The sequence below is a fragment of the Acanthopagrus latus genome, chromosome 17, assembly GCF_904848185.1.
Source record: "Acanthopagrus latus isolate v.2019 chromosome 17, fAcaLat1.1, whole genome shotgun sequence".
NCBI classification, from domain to species: Eukaryota; Metazoa; Chordata; class Actinopteri; order Spariformes; family Sparidae; genus Acanthopagrus; species Acanthopagrus latus.
Window position 1 is genome coordinate 11,228,672 of NC_051055.1, and position 13,132 is coordinate 11,241,803.

Here is a 13,132-nt window from a genome sequence, read left to right on the forward strand (position 1 = left end):
GCCTATTTTCTCACAAGGCAGAGAGTAAAGCCGACACAGAACCAAATTGTGAGCAAGCGCTTTCGATCGACTGGCGCAGATTTAATTTTATGAAAGCAGAATTGCTCCTTAAATTAGAACCACCGCCGGTCGCAACACAGGAGAACGCCACAGACAAAGAACGACGCAGCCCGAACATCCGTGAATTTCATTTTTCACCAGCCAGCGATTTACCCAGCGATGCCACCAAGCAGTGACATGCAAGTGAGACATATCGGACCGTGTAACGAGATGCACGCTTGGATCTTGTGCCAGTCCTGGTTGTTAGACACGAGCACGGGAGTGGAAAAGTGCTGACTCACCCTTGAGCTCCTGGTATCATGTACCTTCCAAACTTTCGCAGTGTTGCAGTGACCTTGAGCGGCGCCGAGAGGAGCGAGCGAGCGAGCGAGTGACTGTGGAAAATGAGGAGATAGAGAGAGAGAGAGAGAGAGAGAGAGAGGGACCCCTCCAACCTGCTTCTCGACAGATAATCTGTCAACCCCCCACCGGTCCCCAGACTCATGGTACATGCGGCATATACACACATATGCTACGTGGAGAGAGTGCGCGTACACACCCGCACACACACACACACACACACACACACACACTCACTCCTCACCAGCCGCCTACTCCTGCAGCACAGCTGAGTGTCTGACAGTGAGGTAGTCGGTGGAGAACGCGCATACCTCCCTCCTCTGTTTCAACTCCATCCATCACACCCAACGCGCCGCTTTCTTTCTCTATCTTTCACTCTCTGCCTTCTGCCTCATACATTATCTTTCACCTCTTTAATAACCGTCCCCTCTCCTTTTGCCGTGGGTCCTCACACGCTCGTTGTTTCTCCCTTTTCACTCCCGAAACTCATCGCGTCTTTTATTTGTCTTTGCCTCATCCCTCCTGAATCCGTTGCGGGGGAAATAAAAAAGCTTAATCACTGAAAAATGGACACGGCGGAGAACACACACTGGTCTGTAATCTAAGTACAAGCTGGATAATTATAGCCTTGTGAAGTGCTGCAACCAGTATGAGAAACAAGGCTCGCCGTGAACTGTTGTTGGTAACAAATCCGAAATTGCAAACTATTGATTAGCTCACTGACTGTTTATCAGCCCACAGACACTTCTTGTGCCACACGCGCATGTTCATATGTCTATTACTTGTGAGGACTGACATAAAGCACTAGTCCTTTAGCCTGGCCTCAACCATATTAACTGAATGCCTGACCCTAAGGCTTACCTTAACCCACACCTAAACCAAACTCTGAGCCCCAAATTGCTTATTTTTGTATTTGTCAAGCCAGCAGTCCAAAACCCAGAACTCTTTGTTTACAATCAGAGATGACAGAAGAGTAGCAATATCCACGATTTCCCTCATTTAGCATGGTTTCTCCTCGCTTCTCGTTCCTATGCCTCTTCGCTGGTGCCATTCGCAACTCAGACAAATTCTCATCTAGAGTGAGAGCAGCGTCAGAAAATGCTGCTTAATCGCAAAAACTTTTTGTATACCAGCAGAGAGGTATTACCTTTCAAGAAAGCACATATTGTGGGGGCTTGGTGTAGTCTTTGTGGTGCGTTCAAGTGCAGCCGTGACGCAGGAGATATGAGGTGACGCAGGACCTACGACGCAGCTAGTTCTTTGATGTCAGTTTGGTGTGTCTGGGCTGTCAGCTGTCCGATGAGAGTTTTCATCTTATGTTGGAAATATAGATAGCAGTTAACTTGTGTGCCCCCCCCGAGTGGGTAGAGTACGGAGTATGAGTCAGTGGGCTGACATTAACTGGCAATCCTGCGAAGTGCGCAAATGCATCGCAAAGGCTCAAGATGAGTCACTCCTCACATCAAAGAGGATAATTGCACTTACTGACTCAATTACCACGTTTGAGTTTGAATTACTTCTGCTGAAGTTGTTGCAGAACAAGCTGCAGTGAACAGACGTGCTGTAAAAGACTGGGAGACGGAGAGGAAATGGGAGCATTGGGTTTGTTGGAGAGGAATGAGAGAGATGGCGGTAGTAAATGTGTAAGAGAGAGAGATGGATTTAGGAATACGGAGCGGCGATGCCTTCTCCGCCATGTGCGATCATTTAGACCATTACTGGTCATATTGTTTGTTCTCAGCGCACTGCTCTCTCATCCATCTTACTGCCAACTTAATTTCCCTGCTATGTGACGGTTAGATTTATAGACGTATTCCCCCACTGCGCCGCCACAGGAGGTGGAGCAGCACAGATGTGATGAAGCACTGTCCAGAATCCAAGAGCTACAGTCGAGTTCCCGGTCTGTGCCAAGAGCCATGTGAATGTGGGTGGGGGTGATGAGTTGGTGTTGGGGAAAGCGGCTGAACCTTCTAGAGACGCTGTGACTAAATTCAATTCAACATCTGTGGCAAGAGACGGTCCAGTTAGTGGTGATCATCTTCTGGATGGTTGTGGGCAGGGTCTGTGGATCTGATAGCGCTCCTTCACACTGTTTGTGGAATTAAGTGGTGATTATGTCAAAGGTTAAAGGGACAGTTCACCCACAAATTGCACTTTTGCCGTTATGGAGACAGAGAATTCAAAACACCAGTTAGGCTCGAAATTTGACACAACTTTCTAATATAACTTTCTTTTCGACATTCAACTGGAAGCTCAATTTTTGTGGCTGTAAGTTGAGGATTAATTTTTAAACTTTGTCCAGATGACATTTACTGTATTAATTCAGCTTCCTTTCAAATTATAGTTACGTGAATAGGGAGTGCCACAGTGATGACATTTGATATTTAAAAGCAGACATGGACAACTTTTCCACTTTACAGCATTTCCCTTAGCAAACACAGCATGAACCACATTACTACTGCTAGCATGAAATATAAACCCGATCTCAGTGCTATGACATGGCGTTCATCGAGTGAATTCCTGTCCATTTACCTCGCCTCTATGTCTTGTCTGCCTCTTTCTGTCGGCGGGGTTCTTTTCCTTTGCAGTGTAGAGTTTCTGCAGTTATTTCAGGTCGTCTTCCTTTACCTGGGGACAGTGATCAGGGAGAAACACTGCCCTCCTGTTTTGTGTTTCCCCGTGTTGATTCCTAAGTCACCGCCTTGTCACAGAAGGTGCCTTTGTTTATGAAGCTCCCTCAGTGAGGCTGGCAACTTCAGCGTCCTCGTTAAAATCGGTCATATAAATGCGCCATGTAGCCATGTTTTCTTTGTACAGTGTTAACTAGAACTGAGCAATATCAAACAGACATTACAGCATATTTGGGATTTTAAATTTTTTTTTAAGATCATACAAACAGACCTGTTGCGGCAGCGGAGGCATATTGCAGCAGTATTTTGGAGGTTACTGCTGGTTTATTGGCATAATGTAGCTTAACATACAGACAGAGAGGACTGAGGTTTGTAAGAAGAAATCCTGCTCGCCTATTTGGCAATATTTATGATGGGGGGACGATAGTGGTTACCCTGATGTTAATGTTGAACATAAAATTTTGGATATCGCCCAACTATAAACTTAACTGTGTATTTTGCTTGTAAGCACTTTGAATCTATGTGTCATGTGCTGCATAGATTTATTATGTGTGCTGTGCGTTCTTACATCATTTATGATATAATGTGACATATAAAACAATTTCTTCTGTCATATTCATTTTTAAAGTTATAGCCCAGCACTAACTGAGGGTCAAGACGTATGTATTTGTATGTGATCTCTCTGCCCATATGATGAATATTAAAGGGGTGATGCACTGATTGGCATTCAAGGTACGCTCGTCACTTTTTAATTGTGTCAGTGCACCTTTAATAGATCCTGTGTAAAATATTTGACATACCAAATGTACATTTTTTTCCATTATCTGTAATTAAGTGGGAAGCATGTGGACTGGCTGACCTTGATGACCCTCAGATGCACAGTATAGGAACTTGATTTGGGACCATACCAAGCCCAGTAATCACCAAATTAGACCACATTAAGTCACAAAACAATTATCCTTTTTGTTTAGCTCAGAGTATAATTGATTGCACTTGCACCAATTGTAAAAATGAGATGTGTACTGTACACCAAGCCCCGTGCAGCGAGGCACCCTGAGTCTGTACACACAGAGTGACTTCCGAATTCATCAGATGTCTGACAAAAACAAAAGCCATAGCTGTTGCTTAATGAAGCATTTCATTTCCATCATCTTTTCTACACCCCCACAGGATTTCTATGTATCTCTTTACTTGATGTATGTGAAGTGCAGCAGAGCACCGTATCTACATAATTTTAGAAAGAGGGCTCTGAAGCAGTGCCTCACAGTTCACAATGGGCTGGTAATGAGTCACAATTTTCTTCCGCACAGAAATAACTGATGTGTCTGTGTATTTTTCGCGTATGTGTGTGTGTGTTAGTGCTCTGCGTGTGGAACAAAGATAATTGAATGTAAGTGGTGCCTATCAACTGTGGTCGTATTTCTCTGTGGTACTGAAACCTACGGAGATTTGAAAACTCATTTAGCCGTGCCACTTCAAAGAAAAGAAAATATTACGTAAAAACTATGCTGGAAGTGTGGGCCCCCTTCCTCCCCCCTCAGCCCCCCCCTCTTTTCCTCCCCCCCTCTGCTGTTGCGGTGTAAAGTGCACAAAAGGAGTGGAGAAGTGGAAAATGAATTAGGGCTGCAGTTCGACTGTATTTTCATGCGCTTGCAATCGTGTGTGTACGTGCACGCACACACACGAGCATGCACACATGTATTTGTTTGTGTGTGTGTGTGTGTGTGTGTGTGTGTGTGTGTGTGTGTGTGTGTGTGAGAGACTGCGTGCCCATGTGCCAGCATGCTTCTGTTCACATCTTTGTCTGGGCGAAGTGCATGTTTGAATTCATGCTAATTAGTGTGTCCATTGAAAAACAGGAAGCTGTTCCCAGCCTGTGAAGATGAAAGGCATCAGAGCTGTGTCCAGTATTTCCTCCCTGGTGTGTTACACTGTAGCTCCACAGGCTTTCACAACGAGATGGCCGACAAAAGACAGAAAGGAACGGAGCAGGAGAATGGGCTGTCACCGAGTTTCATAAGCTCCGTTTCACAACAGCGTCAGAGCAAAAGAGCCTTTTCCGAGATAATTGCAGCCAGGTCGGGACAGGTTCCAATACAGAGCGCTGCGGAGGGCGTGCAGTCAGGTTATTTGCAATTAACTGTGGCCGACGCAGTACAGCATTTTCACCTGATTTAGCTCTACTTGCAGTGCTGCACAAGGAGGAAGAATATGAGCTGCTGTTAAACTCACATTATAAGGTTTAAAATGATGCAATATATATATATATATATATATGTAATATATACATTATATATAAAACTCTATATAAATATGTGTGTGTGTGTGAGTGTGTGTGTGTGCATGCGTGCTTACAACTAGGCCAGCAAGTGTAATGCTTTGCCAGGCTCGGACCTGATTTGATTAACTTAAAAAAGAAGTACACATAGTTGAGATATTAAATGCTAATGTAAAAATATCGTTTTTTTTTTTTTGTTTTTTTTTCTGCTACTGCCTCAACAGAAATCGAGATGTGATCTATTTGTTTTCAGCCACTTTGTGATTACTTGCGGTGCAATTAGCGCGGTGGTTTTATTCGATCTATTATCACCGACTACCGCAATTAGCAGTCGTTTTAAAATGTGCCAAATGCCCTTACAACATGTGTATGAAGAGTTTGAAACAACACAAAAACGGCCCTAAAATTTAAATCAAGTAATTATGTGCCTGCCCCTGACAGACTGTATGACTTGTATTTATATAAAAGTTTGATGGATTAAATTATAACGTAGCGCTTTGGCCTGGAGAACTTTTATAATTAAAGTGGAAAAGGATTGTATTTTTTCATGCTAACGTGACAGAAGTGGCTGAAGGGGACAACTCCACAAGTCTAATTAAACAAAGAACCTATTCATAATTGTCATGAAATATTTATTATGTGTCCCAGATACACACTCTCAGAAATTCTCCCCACATTATTACTTGAGAGAGGCACAATCTAAAGACTCTCTCTATTATACCTGTCTGCCCTTGCAGCGCTAGCCACTTCTGCTCTCGCTCTGTCTCTCTCTGAACGTCTGTTTGTTTCTCGCAGCCGATCACTCAGATTGGATCTCCATTCTTCACTGTTCATGTCAGAAAATGTTTTACTGCTTTTTGCTTCCTCTGATTTTTAAGGATTAAAATAGCCACAGCTTTTTGAAATGAGGGAGCTGTCGTTAAAATTTGTGGATGGTGTGTGTGTGTGTTTTTTTTCCCCTGCCTCTCACAGGGCTTCCTGTTCGTCACATGCCCATTTTAAGGATTGGGCCTTTGAACAGTAACACTCAGGGGAACTGCCATAAAACCGATTATTTTCCAAAACGCTTCCAACCGTGATCAATAATCGCTGACTCAGTATGGAGTCCAGCACGATACCGGACTGTAAGTGGGATGTCGTCTCCTTGTTGCATATTAAAACCCGGCGATTAAACGCCACAGCAGGACAAGGACAGTATAACTTAATGGCTCCTTTTTACTGCTGTTGTTAGGTCCTCGCCTCGGCCCCCGGTGAGCAATATCTCTATATTCAGCATCGGGGACAGCGGAGAAGGTAAGATATTGTTTTCACAGGTTTTTCTTTCAAAGTTAACAAGGGCAATGCATGACATATTTTGTGTTAACAAGGGCGATGCTGTCCCCCCTCCACTCAAATTGCCCCTCTCCCGTTAAAAGCCACTAGGGTATGAAGCAGACGCCGTCGCCGTGAGGAATGAAGGCCATTGAGTTAAGCTTGTTGAGTTTAATGGAGCAGGAAGGCTACAGTAGAAGTAATGGCTGAGGGTGAGCTTAGCTACAGGCCTGTCAAGTACCACAGGGAGGGGAGAGGAAGGTTATATACACTCAAGATGCTGCTGTCTTCTTTAACAACGGCCTCCATTCATATTTTACACTGAACACTGTGTTCTCATGGTGCGTGCTATAGTTACTAGGAGGCAGCAGTACTTACAGCATGTATCTCTATAGGGCCGGGCCAATGGATGACACCACTGCCTGTCTTCAACCACTGATGGTGCATTCCGTTTAGCTCGGAAGTTGGATCACAAGGCCAGGAATGATGTCACATCCCAGCTGACCGCCATCCAGTAACGAGCTGGTAAAAAGTCGGAAGAGTTAGCGATCAGTGTTGAAGCACTGTTTGGTAATACCCGCCGATAACGACACACCAGGTGATATTTTGGGCGTGAAACACAGTAACAACATGCCCACAGATCGAAGTTGCACATGTATGACTGATTTAACGGCACAAAAACAAGACTAAATGGCTGAACGAGCAACTTTAACTTACTGTTGATGCACAGAGCAGCCATCTTGGATTTTTCGAGTCAGATTTCCGGGTTTGGAAGGAGGGTTTCTGATGACGTTTCCATATGGGATTTTAGAATCCTTGAGCCCTGTGCTGTCATAACCTTGTGATAGAAAAAAAGGGGCCTCACCATAGAGCGCAAACAAGTAATGTGTCCCCTCAGTGTCTTTTTAAAGCTGCCCTGTGAGGTGAGCTAGTAACTTGGCTTCATGGGTGGCGGCAGTGCTTCTCGACATCGTTATTTTCATTTCTATTCTTAGCTTAGCTTCCTCAGTATAGCTAGCCGTCTGACTTTGTTTCAAGCTTCTGTGGCTGAACACAGCGAAGACCCTTACAGCCGTGCATGGGGATGTATGTCTCCAGGAGCTGATCTGACTTCCTCTGAGGAAGCTTTCTCGGCTGGGTGGGGCAGGTGGAGGATGCCGTCAAAGCAAGCAATGAGAATCCCCTAACAACAACTCTGAGGGGACACATGCTACCTCAAAGAAACCCCTTCGTTTATCACAGTGTTTTGCTGCAGACGTCGCCATTCGCCGGTTCAGTAGACATCGCCCAAACTTAATCTCATACATATTTTTGTAATAAATCTACAGGACAATGAAGATTTCTTGGCAGCTGTGCAGAGCAGTGAATTGCCATATTGTAGCTGATCGGTGGTTGCCTTCCTTCTTGCAAAAGCGTTCGTTTGTACCCATCATCCCTTGTCAACATCCAAGTCCTGAAAAGGATGCCCTGTTGGCTAGTTAAGAGCAGATAGGAGGAAAAGAAGTGCGATGACGCTCGACTCCGATAATATGGTAATGCCAGCCTTTACACAACGGTGGTTTATGTCTATGTGATGATGATGCGGGGCAGGTGTTGTGGGTGTTAATTGTCGGTTTTATGTCCGATGGAGTTTGTCCTAGAGGTTGAGCGGCAAGTCTGCTGATTGATGGTAGCGCAGGCCTGTCTGCGTGGGTATAATGATCACAATGAAAGGCTTGAGATTGTTCATTAAAGTAGGAACCTCTCCTCTCCTCTCCTCTCCTCTCCTCTCCTCTCCTCTCCTCTCCTCTGCCAGATGGCTGCTCCTTAATCAAACTCTCATACCTCAGAGAGGTAAACACATTACGTTGCCCTGATTACACTGACTTGGCGAAGCGTACCATGTGAATGTGTGTGTGTGTAGGCTTTGGATATGTATTTGTGTGTATGGAGAACGAAGGTTGAGGGGGCTGTTAGGAGTCAGCGCAGCGGGTCATGTTCTTGGGCACACTCATGGTCCTAGTAAGAGCTGTTCCATCAATGAGGGACACACACACACACACACACACACACACAAAACACATGTATATATTCTCACACACACACACAGCATGGTGCAGAAATGGTCACTCAGCATATACGTGGAGAATCTCCCGTTCACTTAATCCCCCACTCTCGGACAGTAAACAGTCCCCTCGGCCCACTGTAGCTATGGAAACACTTGCTGCCACAGGCCCCTCATATGGCTGCTCTCGTCTGATCTCACTGTGGTATACCGTAGTTATCCCTGCCAAGTATCAAGGCAGGCAGACTGCTGTCATACATTGCTGCAAAAGCCATAAAGGCTCCTGTCATACAAGCGAGGCGATCTATAAGCCCTGGGGCTCGGTGTCACACGGCAATGTATGTCTAGCTGTGAAAACACTGACTTTGAGGCAGGCCATGTAACTTGCCTTGGCAGGGGGAACAAAGCGGAGTGGGGCTGCAGCGCTAATAGTCTGGCAACCTGATAGCATTAGAGGCAAACAGAAACGGTTTTCACAGGGCTTCGGCTGACCGGCTGCCGAGTGACTGCGGTGTGGCTCCGCACTCGCGGGGCTGTGGAAACTCTGAGGGTAGAGCGTGTAAATGTTACATGCTGTTGAGTTATAATAACAGCCCTACAGTGAGAAAACTTAAGTTGATTTAGTTTTATTGACCTCAGCTTTTCGGGCGCAGGGCGTACATTCGAAAGCGAAGGGGAGAGTGATTTAGGTGGTGAGTGATTGTGCAGCAAATTGTAATGTGACAGTTTTGGAATATGGGAGATGTGATGAAAAAGCTTTCAGCACATTGCTGTGTAGTAGCACATGGCGCGGTATGGTACACGAGAAGAAATGGAACGGAGGTAAAATGCGCAGCGACACACAGCCAGTCACATACGAGCACGCCAAGCTCAGAATTGTTGTGAGTTAAAGCAGTCCTGGGATCTGCTCTGATGAATAATAAATTAAATATGTGATATAGTGAAGCAGCCTTGGTAGACCCTTCTAAGCAAAAATCTTACAGTAATTATGAAAAGGAGATTTATCTATCAACATGTGTATCAACATGTTGATATACACTCACTGATATAATGGATGTATGTTATCTTAATTACATTAATGAAAAACAAATCCCTCGTGGACACAAACAGGACGCAAATCTCATTTTCCAGAGGCAAAGTCCTCCGAATGACATATCTTACCACCCCAACTACTCCCTGACTTGCTCTTCATACTGCTGCACTAGAGGGGACCTTCAACGTGTGACGCTCGAGGGATAACTTCAGCGTCCACCTTGAGACATTAACCACTGACCAGGCTGCTGTATTTAAAGTGTTGGGAGTGAGAGCGGGCTGTAATTTTAAGGACATTGCCAGCCATCTTCCATCTGTCCTTTGCATATCTGTTAGGTGTAAAGGGAAAAAAACACTATTGGAATCGGTACTGAGGAGGAAAAAAACTACTGGAATATCTCTATATAGCCGTATATGCCGTACAGTTTGTGTATTACATGCCATAATCGACATTGAAAAAAAAGTTTGATTTTTTCTCAAATGTCCTGCATGGCTGTAGAGTCTAGAGCTGTATGCGCCCCAATGCAACCACACCCACATATCTTCACGGCCTTTCCAAGTTTGAGTCCATGGAGTCCGGTTTGCTAGGCGGGGCATGTTTTCAGGGGCAGATACGGGTGGTGAAAGAGTGAACTGTTATTCTTTCACCTCAAGAGACGTCCTCTAAACGTCTGCACTCACATTTGTACGGTGACCGGACGTTATGCGGCATAGTGAAGACACGGCCATTACAAATATTCTCAATAATGGAGTTAGTGTTTTATGTCTTCACAAAGGGAGGATTACTTGCCAAGGACACTGCACTAATGAAACCTTCATCTTCCTGGATGTGCCGTGCGCTTCCAAAATGCAGGCAGTGCCATTAACAATAAGAGGAATATTGGGCTGTTAAGGTGTGTGTGTGCCAGGAGGTAATGGGCAGCAAGTATTTTGGTTATTGAATTAAGCTCGGATCTAGAATAAAATCATTTGACTAGAGCCACCACACTGATGTTTAGCCCGTGACGCTACACATAATTAGCAGCGATGATACTGGCCTTTGATGAGGCCTGATGTGATGTAGTGAAATCCTCCATGCGTTTTAATTTTTTGTGGTGTGCGACGGCGTAGGCGTTGAGAGAATTAACACCATGAATATGGATGTTGGGCGAGCATCATGAGAGTAAATGTGCTTACTCTATTGATTAAATCTCCCATCAGTCACCTAGCAGCATGGTCCCCATCCCCTCGCTCTCTCTCTCTCTCTCTCTCTCTCTCTTTCTCTCTCTCTCTCTCCCCTCCGTCTGCCTCTCTCTCTCTCTCTCTCTCTCTCTCTCTCATTCTCGCTCTCTCTCTCTCTCTCCCACATCTCTCTACTCATCTCTGTCAAGGCGGGCTCAGTGGAGTGGTTAAATTGTCCATAGCGCGTAAACGCTCGTTTATAAAAGCTGACAGACGTGGCGGTCGTTTGCTGAAATTAATTACCCCTCGGAGCCACAGCAAGCATGGGCCCTAGTCAGTCAGTCACGGTCCGCCACCTCCCAGGCCCCGTACCTGCAGAGAGAGCGAGAGAGGGGGAGATGGGAAAGTCAGATGGGGAGAATGACTCAATGTTTGCAACGATGATGCAGATTTGCAAGAAAGGGACGAATGAAAATACATTTTGCCGGAAGAGACGGCACCAGACATACCCCGAATGTCCAGAAAACAATGACAAAATAAAAATATCTGAGGGGAAACATCACAGGCGTCTGGGTTATTATTCCAAATTGCCCAATTTTTTTTTTTTTTTTTCAAGCCGTGAAATATCACTCCTCTGCCACATTCTGCCTGAGCGAAAGATCCTCGGAGAGTTTTGCGCTGACGCAGCCCGAGACGAAGATGTGATGCACACCACGGCGACATCAAACTAATCAGAGTGTATTCATCTTCAACTAGAGTAACTTAATGAACTTCAGCACTATCTGATGCAACACTTCTCTAACATTAATAAAAGCTTCATCTCCTGTCTGATTTGCATAATTGTTCAAATGAATCCACTAACGCGCAGTTCTTTTTTTTTTTTTTCTTTTTTTTTAATAAAGTGATGATTTGTGTTGAAGTGAGCTGTGGCTTGCTGTTGAGAGGAGCGGGGAGGGGAGGGGGGGATGGAAGAGGAGGAAAGGAGCAGAGGGATTTACAAAGGGCCTAAGGTGATTTGTCACCATTTTGATTCAGTCAAATAATTAAGCACACCGTGTTGCATTGTACAAGGGTTTATTGGTTTGAAGTGATCCTTCATGTGGCGTTATGGCTGCAGAGAGAGTTTAGAATGAGCTTCTCCTTTTGTGTGACAAAATATCCTCGTGTCTACCCGCCTCACCACCTGAGACATTAACACGATCTCATCATACTTGCGATTGATGTTCTTTATCCACTCTGTGCAACCCATTTAAAATCCTTTAATAAAGATACTGCCGGCTGTTATTGGGAGCCCGACATTGTGAGCGTTTTATAAATGTGTGCCGAGTTCTTCTGTGGCTTTTGCCCCTGTGAAATGACCTCAGAATATCTGTTCATAGTGCAGGAATCTTGTGCAAAGATGCCGACACTCTAGATCTTCCCTCTAATGCCTCAGTTTTTCCCACGTATGGTTGCCTTTGTTGTCCATGCTTCCCAAAATGTGAAAATCCAACCGCTACGCTACTAGCAAGCTAGCCTGCTAACATTTTAAGGCTTGCTGACCACTATTTGCTTTGCTGAGCTTTTATCACATTTTTTATAAAGGGTGGTGTTTTTTCTTATTAGTTTCTTAGACGGACAGTCATTCAGACCACATTCACACAATGCAAAGTTTGCACTCCCCAGTTAAACTGACCTGCATGGTGCTGTGTCAGTGTTGTTCCCCCCACGACTTTCTAAATCAGAATCAGGGTTTATTGCCAAGCAGGTTGCAGGTTGTCATTTGAGAGTCCCTCAATGTCACTAAGCAGAATTAAGCTGATGTTGTCTATCTCATACCTTCTCTGAAATGAATGATTTGAGTTACACACAAATGTGCCTCAAGGATCAAGGACACTTTGACACGTGGACAAGGAGTCGGCCATCAAAATACAAACCTCACATTGAGAGGCCAACCAGCTCTGAGCCACCTGCTCACATTTGGGAATATATCTGCTTCCTCTTCAACCCACGAAACCATCCCCTGCAGAATACTGACCCTGTGTGAACGGGTTTGAATGTGATGCTGATGTTAACACACTCTATAAGGCTAAACTGCCGGAGATACCGTTTCTATTTTCTTAATGCGTTTGAGCCAGAATGCTTCTCATTTGATTTGCCGTATCAAACTATCCGAAAACAGTTTATTCGACTTTCTCTGCAGTCTTTGTGTTTGTATCTCGAGAGACTTGCAAAGAGACAAATTCGCTCATGCTGTGTGTGGCAATTGGATGTAATAGACCATTTACCACTGTAAAT

General features: G+C 44.8%; 1 long non-coding RNA gene across 1 annotated transcript; it reads left to right on the top strand.

The window, feature by feature from the left end:
* Nucleotides 1-6,284: 6,284 nt before the first annotated feature.
* On the top strand, nt 6,285-7,576 carry LOC119006499. Its single transcript, XR_005070819.1, has 3 exons — nt 6,285-6,431; nt 6,539-6,600; nt 7,014-7,576. It is a non-coding gene; the product is annotated as an uncharacterized LOC119006499 (long non-coding RNA).
* The last annotated feature ends 5,556 nt before the right edge of the window (nt 7,577-13,132 follow it).